This window comes from Echinops telfairi, unplaced genomic scaffold (genome assembly GCF_000313985.2).
Source record: "Echinops telfairi isolate 266 unplaced genomic scaffold, ASM31398v2 ScPeMD7_7427;HRSCAF=8465, whole genome shotgun sequence".
NCBI lineage: Eukaryota > Metazoa > Chordata > Mammalia > Afrosoricida > Tenrecidae > Echinops > Echinops telfairi.
Window position 1 is genome coordinate 13,328,453 of NW_022111327.1, and position 13,101 is coordinate 13,341,553.

The following is a 13,101-nucleotide window of genomic DNA, read 5'->3' on the forward strand; positions in this document are numbered from 1 at the left end:
AGGTCCATATGGCTTCTCCTTGGGGATGTCTTGCAGGAAGTCAGCCTTGCAAGCTGCAGCTGGAACTGATAAGGGAGCTGTACCCTGGTGCGACCATCACAAAGCAGGAGACCCATGAACTAGAAAGGCGTAGCTCACCAAGCCATTTATCCCTCCACCCTTCAATTAATCCCACATGTGTTTAGCAGCCAGGTTGGCACAATAAACTAACTCAGGGAACAATAGGTGTTAAGGTACTAACTTGAAATGAGACAATATTGACAACATGTTTAGACGCTAAAAGCTCTGGTAGGGAGGATGACTATCCAAGGAAAGTGATAACCAAGAGTGTGGGTTTCAGACAGCAGGTAAAAAAAAGGAAGCCTAAGTGAAAGAATGTGACTAGGAGGAGGGACACTTGAACCATGAGTCATGAGTTGGCATGGCTTACCTCCTTTACTCAACCGCCACCCTAGGCTGCTCCAGGTCAGCAGGGCCCTGTTGTTCCACTTGTCTTGCTAGTCCAACACTGGGTTAAGGCTGTTGGGGAAAATCCCCAAACCAGATGAACTGGTGAGACTGGAAGGAGCTTCCCTCCTGCTGGAATTGGATTGACTTCCCTTTCCAACAGCACCTCCTCCAGTTCATCTCTTTGCTCTCTCGAGGTTGGGGTCAGGGCCAGGGTTGGTGGGGGGACTACTTCCTCATCAATCATAATTTTGTATTTAGAAGAAATCATAGATCTGTTGTAAGCAATAGAAAAGCAAGGACATTCCATTGTCACCTTCGGTTGCGAGCTTGATTTCTTTCATCTGAAATAATGACAGGATGGATGTCTGAACATAAAGCACCTCCAACTGTGTGCTGAGAATATGGTAATCAGCAAAACATGATCCCTGCCCTCCTAGAGCTTCCAGTCACAAGGGATTAGCTGCTCTGGTGGAGAGAAGTGATGCTCAGGGAAGGAGGGAAAAGTTCAAGGGGTGCCAGGACTTGGGGAAGGTATGTCCAGGGTATGTGAAAAAGGGATAGTTTAGGGAATGAAACAGGACCCACATCTCACATCATGTACAAAAACAAACTCAAGATTGGGTAGAGACCTAAATATAAACTTTAGAACCATAAAAGGAGCCCTGGTGGTGCAGTGGTTACATATCCCAATAACTGCAAGGTCATCGGTTCAAAACATCAGCTGCTGCTCAGCTGGAGAAAGATGAGGCTTTCCCCTCCTCTAAAGAGTTACAGTCAAAATAAATAAATAAATAAAAATTTTAAAAAAAGACTTTACAGTCTTGGAAACTCACAGGGGCAGTTCTACACCATCCTATAAGGTTGCTGTGAGTTGGAATCGATTAACTGGCAGTTATTTTGAAAAAATGAAGACCATCAACGACAAAATAGGAACAAACTTAAAGGCCCAAATACAAGGCATAAACACACTATCAAACAATGAAAAATGCCCACCCTTCACATGACAAAATAGAGTACTGGGATTTTCTAAAAATATGACATTTATGCAAATCAAAACACCTCATTGAAAGAGTTAAAAGAGAATCCACAGACTGGGACAAATGATTTAGCACTGAGAGCTAAAGGGCTAATTTCAAAAATCTATAGAAAATGACAACACCTTAATTAAAATACAAATTAAACCCAACTAAAAAATGGGCACAAGTAAGGTATGAATAGACAATTTACTGAAGATGACATCCAAGTGGCCAACAAGCATGCGAAAAAATGTTTGCCTTCGTGTAAGGCATCATCAGAACAAAAAAATCTTACCATAGTGAACGATGGGGGGAGTGCGGAGTGGAGATCCAAAGCCCACTGTAGGCCACTGGAGATCCCCTTGCAGAGGGGTCTCGGGGAGAAGACAAGCCAGACAGGGTGCGATGTAACAATGATGAGAAATACAACTTTCCTCTAGTTCCTAAAGGTTTCCTCCCCGCTCCCACTACCATGACTCGAATTCGATCTTGCAAGTCAGGCTAGACCAGAGGAGGTACACTGGTACAGATAGGAACTGAAAATACAGGGAATCCAGGACGGATGAGCCCTATAGGACCAGTGGTGTGAGTGGCAAAACAGGGAGGGTAAAGGGAGAATGGGTAGGAAAGAGGGAACCGATTGCATGGAGCTGTGTGTGACCTCCTCCCTGGAGGACAGACAACCGAGGGGTGGATGAGGGGAGACGTCGGACAGGGCAAGATATGACAAAATACCCATTTGTAAACTATCAAGGGCTCGTGAGGGAGGGGGGAGCGGGGAGGGAGGGGAAAAATGAGGACCTAATGTCGGGGGTTTAAATGGAGAGAGGATGTTTTGAGAAACGATGTACGGATGCGCTTTACACAATTGATGTGTGTATGGATTGGGATAACAGTTGTATGAGCCCCTAATAAAATGTTAAATAAATAAATAAATTTTAAAAAAATGTCTAAAACAGAAGCTCAAAAAAAAAATGTTTGCCTTCACCAGTAATAACAGACAAAACAAGGAGATGCCACCTCACTGATAATCGCAGAAAAATTTTTTTAATTGCTAGAGAAGATGTAGAGAGATTGAAATGCTTACACACTGCTGGTGGGATTGTAAATTTCTTTAAAAATATTTTATTGAGGGCTCTTACAGCTCTTGTAACAATCAATACATCAATTGTATCAAGCACGTGTGTACATATGTTGCCATCATTATTTCCTAGACATCTATTTTCTATTGAGCCCTTGGTGTCAGCTCCTCTTTTTCCCTCCTTCTTCCACGCCCCCACCTCTTGGAACCTTGATAAATTATTATTATGTTCATACCTTACACCGGCTGCTGTCTCCCTTCCCCCACGGTTCCTGTTGTTCAGCCCCCTGAGAGGGGGATGTGGTTATGTGTCCATCATCATGATCTGTTCCCTCTTCCTCCCTTCCTATCCCCACCTTCCCCCTGCCCTCCTGGTATCGCTACTCCCATTCCTGTTCTTGGATTCTCTGTGTTGTGAGCTCTTATGTCTTATTCGAACTTGTCCACATGCTCTGGTCTAGCCCACAGTGAAAGGCAGTACTAGGGTCATGATAGTGGGGAGTGAGGAAGCTTCAAGGAACCAGGGAAGTATTGCGTTTCATCGGTGCACCCTGATTGACTCAGGATTGTAGAATTTTACAACTACTATGGAAGTCAGTATGATGCTTCCTTAAACAAACGCAAATACCTTATGATCCTGCAATCTTGCCCCTTGGTATACACCCTAAAGAAACAACAAAGCACAGGCATAGGCACACATATTTATTGCAGCAATTTCTATAATAGCAAAAAGATGGAAATGATCAAATCCCTGACCATAGAGGAAAGAATAAACTCAGGTACATCCATACAATGGAATATCATGTATCATTGAAAAACAATGATGAGTCTTTTAAACACCATAAGACATGGACAAAATTAGAGCACATTATGCTTAGCGGAGATAGTTAATCCCATAAAGATAAATATTTTGTGACACCATTATCATAACAAAAAATAAAAATGTTTTCCTTCCAAAGGATAAGACTGTAATGACTACAAGGTGGTCAGGGCGAGGGGCAAGGAAAGAAAACTGGAGGGAGGGGGAAACCCCACGTCTCTGGGTGGGGTTTTATGGGAAACAGTTACTGACTTGATTTGCTGGCAGGGGCTGTGCAACTCCATCGACTATGGTTTTCTTTGTAACATATTCTGTAACCAAAAAAAAAAACAAAACCACATTGAAAAAGAGAGTGTGAAGGGTCATAGCTCTAAAAACACCTCCAGATTCCTTATCCATCGGATCTACACACCGCTAAATTCAGGCCATCATCATTCATGCATTCGCTTTTTCGAGCGGATGCCATGTGCCATTCATGTTCAAGGCCAGCGTTTCCCCAAACCGTGATCCCACTCCTTTGGAGGGGCTGGAATGAGCCAGAGGGTGGTGCAGAAGCAGGTCACATGAACTTTATCCTGGATTGGGGGCAATAATATATATATATTTTTGCATTTTCAGTAGGGAACTGAGTAGTTCCTTTTCTGAAAGGGGGATGGGAGGCCAAATAAATTTGGGAAACTATGTCCGAGGTTTTGGGATTATTACATCAGTGAGGGGAATTGACAATTCGTGGGGCTTAATATTTCAGTGGGTAGAAAAGCAGTCGATAAGAAAAAGATGTGCTCTTAGAAAAGGCCAGGTGCGTGGGAGGGAAAAGAATCAGGGAAGGGGGATATGATGTTTCTGGGTGGGCGCTGTAAGGCCTCAAGAAGGGGATTTGTTTTTGTTCTTTGTGTTGTTTTCTTTGGGGGGAGGTGTTCATTTTTATTGTAGTTTGGGTGAAAGTTTACAGAACAAATAAGTTTTCTATTCCACAATTCACACATTTGTTTCCTAACATTGATTTCGGTCCCTCCATTCACTTTTCCTGCCCCTTCCTTCCTTCTGAGCTTTGTTCAGCAACTATCCACCTCTTTTGGTCTAATATGGTTGCCTGTTCTAAGGCGTGTACTCCTCCTCCTCCTCCCTGGTGCTTTTATTCAATTTATAGGGCTATTGTTGGGCTCGGAAGCCCTGGTGGCCTGGCAGTTCTTCTGGAGAAAGACGAAGCCCTCCATTCCCCCTAGTGTTAGTTTCAGAAGTTACATGGGCGTGCTCGCTTCAGCAGCACATTTACTTAAAAAAAAGCAGCAGCAGCAGCTACATGGATGTCAATTCTACCCAGAGATCTCAGACAGTGCCCCTCCCCGCGCTTCCTTCCGTGCACAGGACCGACGTCGTTAAGCGTGACGTCTCTCTCCTCTGCCTTTCTTTTGGGTTATGCCCGCCTCTGTCCTATCTCTGCATCCGGAGGGACTTACACGTTTGCACTTATTACGATTCCCTCTAACTTACACCCAAACAGGGTACCCCTCTCAAACGTATAGAAATTCCCGAGGCCATCTATTTGTGGCAGCGGAATCAAAGCAAATTCAATGTCACATAGAGTGACCACAGTTTCTCACGGCCCCACCGCGTCACAGTCTGGAGACAGAGTCGCACCGTAACTAACGTCACTTCCCAGGATCCGCCCTCTTGAACACGTCCTAAAACGCGCTTCCGCCCTCTTCTCCCTCTCTCAGTGTCTCTGCCATCCTGAGCGTGGTGTTGCTCCGACTTCACCATGGTAAGTGCATCGGCCCCCATCGGCTTCCGTGGCGGGTTCCCGCGACCAGAGACCATCCCGGGGCGGCGAGGTGCGGGGGCCCTTTTTATGTTTCCCCAAGAGAAGGTCGAGTATGGTGGTAGTGTGGAACTGCCGCCGCCCAGGCTGATTGGAGGATTCCCCAACTTTCTGTCCCTTTCTCTGCACTGTCCCAAGTGGGGGCCCTAATTCCTAAGGCGATTCCGGGGCCCAGAGAGACATCGGGTATCACTGAATCGAGGCCTCCCTGCGGGCTCCCCATGACCGTGCGACTTGGCCGGGTACGAGAGGAGGAGATGGGTTGCTGGGTTTAGGCAGGGAAAACAATGACCTTGGCTCCGAGGAGTGAACCGCAGGGTTGTGGGACTTTCTAGTCATTTTTCACTTCGTCTTGGAACCCGAGCGGCCACTTGTGGACGCGCGTGGTGCAGGCATGTGGGGGTACCATGTGCTCCTCTGTTCTTTTTGTAGCTTACCAATTGGCAGAAGCATAGGCTGGAGGCTTGTCGCCGGCATGGCACCTGGTATGCAAGGGCTTACTGGCACAGATTGCCCGAGAGTATTCCAGAGGCGTAGGAGGTAGTTGGGTGAAGAGCGACCCGGCTCCTTAAAAAGGCACAACGGGAAACTGAGAGGAAAAAAACCCCCGGTCTTATAAATAGACCCTAAAGGTTGGGATTCATTGCCAAGGTGGTGAGTAGGGCGGAGTAGATGGGCTAAACATTACGGTGCATCCTAAGAAATCTTCCTGGCACTTGAAAGTAGTTAACCAACCCCCATTTTACAAAGTAGCGCCCTGGGCCTCATGGAATTGCAAAAAATTGGCAGTTCCAGGTAGCTGAAATCGGCTCTTTTCCCAGGAAACCAGTTGCCCTAGCAACTCGCTTCCCTCTATGTGGTCTGAGCAGCAGGCTAACTACTCCTTGCTGCGCTGTGATTTTTAGTTGCGCTGGGGATTGGGCTGACTGCCGCCAGAGCAGGGTCACAGGGCACACTGTGCTTCACCTGGAGGTTACGGTTCGGTGTGTATTGCAGCCTCAGACGGCATGTTAATTGGATCACCTGGGTGGTCTTTCTAAATGGGTCTTCCTTCCCTTTCCCATCCCAGTCATCTCATAAGACTTTTAGGATCAAGAGATTCCTGGCCAAGAAACAGAAACAGAATCGGCCCATTCCCCAATGGATTCGAATGAAAACCGGTAATAAAATCAGGTAAGGCTACCCGCAATCCACTTCCTTCTTGTACGGCTTTTTTTGAGTGGTAACCCCCTCGTTAACAAAAACTCCCTGCTCCCTAAGGTTCGGAGCTAACATTGTTTAGTTGTCGATTTGCTCCCATGGAGCTAGTCCTTAATCGAACATAATGTTCAAGGCAGAGTGGGTTTGTGTGTGTAAGATAAACAATTGCTTGGTTCTAAGAGGCCTTCAGCGAATGCTTTTGGTTTAAAGTTTGAAGATGTTCCTGGGCAGCAGTTGAGGGAGTTTGCCCAGACGCCAGGTTGCCAGAGAGTTATTTTCGAAGTACAGCTAGTATTGTATAGGGGTGTTTGTTTCACTCTTAGATGAAACTAGATTTTAAAACTCAGGTCACTGATTCATAACAGTAGCAAAATTAGTTATGAAGTAGCAACAAAAATAATTTTATGTGTGGGGTCACCACCACATGAGGAACTGCATTAAAGGGTCGCAGCATTGGGAAGGTTGAGAGCGACTGATCTATAAGTTGCTGTTGAGAGAGAGCATCGTGGTTCTCCATAGCGACTCACTGCCATTGAGTCGATGCTGACTCGTGACAACCCTATAGGACAGGGTAGGGTTGCCCATGTTTCTGAGACTAACTCTTTCTAGAAGTAGAAGGTTCATCTTTGAAGGGCAGCTGATGGTTTCAAACTGCTGGCCTTGCAGTAAGCAGATCAGTGTGCAATCACTGTGCCATCAGGACTCCTAGCTCTGGAGCAGAACCTTTGTGCCTGCCCCCCCCCCTTTTTTTTCTCTTGCTCTCAGCCTGGACATCAGTTGCCCCATCTGCTGGGAAGTCCCTTGCTAGGTGGTTATAAGGAATGCAGGCACTACCTGGAAGCCCAGCCCAGTCTGGCTGGCGTGGCCTGGTGTGACTTATCCAAGGGCCCTTGGCTTAGGGTGGGCTCCGAGCTGGAAAGGTGATTTGTATTGAAAGCAGGCTGCAATTACAGTACTTCAGTTTGTGGAAGTACTGCCATTATCCTGCTGAGAGAAAAAGCCATGTTGGCCGGCTCTGGTTTTGCCTCTTCAGGTGAGATCATGACCGGTTAGCATGTACAATTATGACTTGACAGTAGCTCCTGGCCAGCTATTGCTCTGGGGGTGGAGGGGTTGAGCTATATGAAAATTGGGTAGGAACTTGGGGAGCTTCCATTTTGCTGTCCTCTAAAAAGGAAAGGGGGGGGTTAGAATCAAGGCCCTGTGTCTGAATGGATCCAAGTTGTTAGCGGGTAATGGAGTTGGGGCTGACTTTGTAACGAGCTATTTCCCTCTGTGTAGGTACAACTCCAAGAGAAGACATTGGAGAAGAACCAAGCTGGGTCTGTAAGGAGGGATGGCACGCATGACCGCATTTTCCCAGTCTCAAATCATGTTGTGTTGCATTAAGACTTTCGTCCCCATCTGATCAAATGATCTTTTATTGGCAAATCTGATTTATTCGTTTTTTGCTTCCTCATCAAGTCTAACAATAAATAATGTAAGGCTTTTGGTTTGAACTGTTGTTTTCCCATTTGTTCTCAATAAATAAACTCCAGAGCCAGATGGTCTAGCAGCCCTGTGCACACTAGAGCTTAGTTGCCAATGATAGAAATGTTCTGGGAGGGCTGGGTTCGGACATTTTCTTTAATTGTGACACCCATCCAGAAGTGCCTTGGATGACACAAATTGGGCACAACTTCTAGGTCACCACCCTAAAACCCCCATGGGGAACAATTCTATTCTGACCCACAGGGGGTTGCTGCTGGGCTGGACTCAACTTGATGGTAGCTAACAGTAGTGTGAGCCTAGTGGACCCAACTCTACTACCATCCAGTCAATTCCATCTGGGTGACCAGGACAGTAGGAAGCCTGTGGTTTTCTAAGGCTGTAGCAGTCTGCCTCATCTTTCTCCCTTAAACTGCTGGCCTTGGCCACCAGGAGCCCACCTCATTAGAAAAATAGAGTTGGCCCTGATGTTGACAGTATTGGATGGTATTGCAAGTAGTATCTAATGGAAACCAAACTCACTGCCAACTCAGTGACCTTATAGGACAGTAGCTCATAGGACAGAGTAGAACTGATGCTATGGGCTTCCTAGACTGTAGAAAGCCCCATCAGAAAGTGCTAATAGACCCCAGACATAAACCATTGTAAAGATCTATGGGGAAAGTTCCCTAATGGACCTTTTGTAATTAGGGTTCAAACTGCAGCAAAAGCAGTCGGGATCTGATTTGGCGGTCGCTCTCCATCCAGCTCATGGGATGCAGCTTGATAATAGAGTGTAAGTGGCAAGGCATGCTGGGTGCTGACTGACCCATGCAACAGGACCACCCTGCCCAGTCTTAGATCATCCTCAGTCTCGCTGGACCTGAGCCCACTGTTATAGCCCCTTGTCAATCCATCTGCTTGAGGGTCTGACCCCTCTACCAAGTAAGATGTTCTCCAGAGGCTGGTCCCTCCTGATCAATTTTCCAAAGTAGGTGAGACCAAGTCTTGTCATTCTCCCTTCCTCAGGAGCATTTTAGCTGTATTTGTTCCATAACAGTTTGTCTGTCCCAGCAGTACATTGTGTATGCAATATTTGCCATCTGTTTCATTTAAGGCAGCAGTTCTCAACCTGTGGGTCTTGACCCCTATAGGGGTCAAATGACTTTCACAGGGGTCGCCCAATTCATAACAGTAGCAAAATGACAGTTATGAAGTAGCAACAAAGATAATTTTATAGTTGGGGCTCACCACCACATGAACTGTATTACAGGGTCGAGGCATTAGGACAGTTGAGAACGACTGATTTTACAGGCATCGACTCTTCTGTGCTGTGTGTGCATGTGCTGGGGCTGGTACAACTGCTTACATGAATGCAAGCCTTAAAAGGAGCCAGTCTGCTCACCGGTACCTTGAGGGAAGCCATCGTATCAGCCAACCGGAAGCTTGGGAAGGATATTTAGAGCACATCTGTTGGCAAGCTGCTCCATTGTATCATATCGCCTTCACATCTAAAAACGGCTGCTGCTGTAAATAATAGGTGGTGACTGTTAAAACCTATTACAAATGTTCAGCTCCAAGGCAGAAGGACTTGAGAATCAGCAGTCATGTTAAGGAGAGGTGTAGCTGTTGAGTCTGAGAAACAACTGGCCTCCCTACTGAGTCACAACACAAAAACCTCTTGACTCCATCCTGACTCGGATCTGTGGGTTTCTGAGACAACCGCCTCTGCGGGAGTAGAAAGCCTTGTCTTTGGAGGAGCAGCTGGTAGTTTTGAACTGCTGACCTGGTTAGCAGCCCAAAGCTGAACCCACTACACCACCAGGGCTCTTCGCCAGTGAGTCCAGGGAGGCTAAATGATTTTTAGATCAAGGTCACACAACTACTGTAGTCAGCGGCAAGGGGTCTGGGAGAGCCTGTCACTGTAGGGCCAAAAGCATTCCTGTAAGCACTTGACAGAAGGCAGACAGCCAGGTTTCTGCTTCTGGGTTGGTTACCAAGATCCAGTGAGAACCTGGTTACCCGCATCTGCCCCAGACTTCCTGGCAGTTCAGCGGGCATAGTTAACAAGTTTGACAAACATCAGAAGATCTTCATGCTATGGGACAAAGGGAGCAAGTTTCACAGGAAACAGTTTACATTTCCCCAAGGGATTATCAGACCATCAATTGATAGCTTGCTTACTCCAGGGGCTGTCAGACCAGTACCCCTTAAGACTTTAGCCTTTGCTTATCCAAATGCCCCCTTCCTGCATCCTGAATAATTAGCAGATTTTTCAGCCAGTCCAGGAGATAATTAGCAGTTCCCAAGCATGCTTATTTAAATGGTCTGCTGGCTTCCCCTTTTATGCTTCCTGAAGCATGTACAAGCTTACTATTGAGGGGGCTGTTATAACCCGGGTCCCCTAGAGCAAACTGAAACTCCACCAACTAGATGCCTAGTTACGTGATGTTTCTAGAAGACTAACTCCCCACCTGCATCACTAGCAGAGCCCAGCCATCGCCAGCCCTTAGAGAATGGACAGAAAGCAATGGCGTGGCTGCCAGTGTTGGTAGGCCTCATGAAAGGGGTTGCTTTTGAGGTTGGGTGTCTGGGCCCTGGATTCTGGTGCCAGTGGGCTCTCCGGAGCACTCCTCGTCCAATCCTTCATCTGGGATGGGAGTTGGACTGGATCGTGCTTCCTGGTGGAGGAAGGCAGAATGGAAGCTTGTGAGACTGAAGATTTCCCAAAGTGAATGAAAGGACCTACCTGCTTCTGCCACTTTGTGGTGAAATGTGTAATACAGGAAAAACCCTTGCCATCTCAACATTTTTCTATGTACAGCTCAGTGACATTAATGATATCACATCCAACCATCACCCTACCTGTTTCCAAAATTGTTCTAGCACTCTTCTCAGAAGCTCAGCATCACCAAAGCATTGAGGGACCCTCTTCTCCCTCCTGCCTTCCTCGAGCGACCTTTCAGAACCGTAGGGCTGTGTGTTGTGTGGTATTCGTTCTGACTCACAGTAACTCAATGTATAACAGAAGGAAGCACTGCTCAGTCTGGTGCCAGCCTCCATATTGGTACGCTTGAGCCCACTCAAACATGCTGCAGCCACTGTGTCGATATGGGTCCTCGAGGGTCTTCCTCTTTTTCGAGGACCCTCTCTGACCAAGCCCGAAGTCCTTTTCTAGGACTGCTTCCTTCTGATAGCATGCCCCAAGGACATGAAGAATCTAGAATAAGCACGTGTAAGGGGGATCATATTTCATGTCTGGCTTAATTCAGCCTAATGTTTTCAGCGTTCAGCATGTGGTGGTATGTACCAAGACTTTCTCTCCCTTTATAACGGAGTAATCTTCCTGTATCATCTGTTGAGGGATATATAGGTTGTTTCCATCTTTAGGCTGTAGTATTCTTTATAAAGCCTGTGCTTGGTTCAGGACAGAGAGGTAGGTAGTGGCCTTCCATCTGACTCCCACCTCCTGGCACTCTCATGCTTAACAGGAAAATGACACCCAGCCCTGCTTCATCCTCATGATGGTGGATGTGGGGGGAGGTCAGATGCGCAGGCACTTCCCCCCCTGAGGGCTATCAATTGCCAGACTGCTGTCTCATCCCACAGCAGGGCTGGGCCTGCTCCCTGCTGCTGGAGACAATGGACTACTTCTCTCTGAAGCTTGAGACCATTAGCTTGGAGGGGCTTACACCCTACTGATAAGGGTTCCTATAGAAACCCAGAGACCACCCCCTAGGCCATCCCTTCATTACTGTGTAACCTATAGTACAGCCCCTCCCTGTGATGTATGTCTCTACCTGTAATTAGTGGGCTGGCATGCCCCCAACAGTTATATAGGCGTGAGTCAGCAATATAGGGCTCTCGGACTTCTCGGACTCCTCTGACTCTGAGCTCCTTGCTGCTCACTCCCCTCTCCCTTGTTTCCTTACCCTCCTTCCCTTCCCCCTCTCTCCACGTGGACCACTAAGCTGGGCTGAGGTGAGCAATGTTGCCATGTAACGTGTCTGACTGTATCATTGTATTATCTCTCATGCTCTTGATGACTTTAATATAATACTTATATATCTCAACCGTACAATTGTGCATTACTGAGCCCAGAAGTAGTATTACTGAATCCGAGTAGTAGCAATAGTAGTAGCAGCGGGTGGGGGCTGGCACCCCACTCCCCAGCGCCAATTTGTTAAATTTAATACTACAGGTGGACATGTTTGGATCCATCATTGTGGTTGTGGTACCCGCCCATCTCACTGAGAGGCCCTCCCCTTCACCAGATAGGAATGTCCCCCAGGGATGGAGCCCTCCTCCCCACGTTTCAAAGCAAATGTATCCACCATGCTCTCTTGTGATCCATAGGGTTTTCAGTGTGTGGCTTTTGGAAGTAGATTGCCAGGCCTTTCTTCCAAGATATCTGCTTTTGAAAGACTTCAAGTCTACCCTGGTGATGCTGTTGATCCCTAGCCGGCAGCAGCGGGCTGGGGACAATTCTGCCCAGCCTAGATTCTGATCCCCTTGACCAGGGGCTTGGCAAGCTTCTGAAACAGAAGAGCCAATCCTGTCTCTCACAACAATTAAACAAATGATTCAAGGGCCATAAATATATTGTTACAAACAAATGAAATCATGATTTTCTGAATAATGGTTGTATTTTTCATTTTCAGTTTTGCTTCAGAGCCACGCATACATCCCGAAAGAGCCATATATGGCTCGTGAGCCCCAGCTTGCTGACCCTTTCTCTTGACCATTCATCAGCTGCACGCTTCGGTGTCTCCATCTGCCATGTGGAGCCCATAGGACTTTCCTGCATGAAAGCATCCAATTGAACAGTTGACAGCGGGGATGGTGCAGGCTTAGCTCACATGTTCCCTCTGCTGGACAAAGCTGAAACAAGGCATGTCAACAGACTGGCAGAGAGAAGGAGGCCTGGGGGAAGACAGTGCAGAAGTCAGGCAGAACTAGCAGAGTTGGTGCTCCATGCTGATTTCTAGATGGTATTCAGGTTCCCTTTCAGGTCAGGATTTTAAAATAATGTTGTTGTTGTTGCTGTTAACTTTTTTATTGTGAAATAGGTGAAGGCTTACAGATCAAATCATCACGTAAGCAGCCAACAATCCGCAGGCCTTTTGTTTCAGCTCCTTCATGGCAATCCCCTCCATGCACCATCACTTGGCCCACCTTCCTCCCAGTATTTTCTGTTCCCACTCCTCCTCCTCTATTGGTTTATTTCCTTTGAAAACCGTTTAAT

General features: G+C 47.0%; 1 long non-coding RNA gene and 1 other non-coding gene across 3 annotated transcripts; both read left to right on the forward strand.

Annotated features, from left to right (window-relative positions):
- Positions 1–5,033: 5,033 nt before the first annotated feature.
- On the forward strand, positions 5,034–7,888 carry LOC123522646. 2 transcript variants are annotated; one of them, XR_006680884.1, is made up of 4 exons: positions 5,118–5,132; positions 5,622–5,674; positions 6,259–6,362; positions 7,671–7,888. It is a non-coding gene; the product is annotated as an uncharacterized LOC123522646 (long non-coding RNA). The 2 variants fall into 2 exon arrangements; XR_006680883.1 differs by lacking the exon at positions 5,622–5,674 and having other exon boundaries at positions 5,034–5,132.
- LOC115872631 lies at positions 7,323–7,453 on the forward strand. Its single transcript, XR_004047965.1, has one exon. It is a non-coding gene; the product is annotated as a small nucleolar RNA SNORA69 (small nucleolar RNA).
- Positions 7,889–13,101: the final 5,213 nt, after the last annotated feature.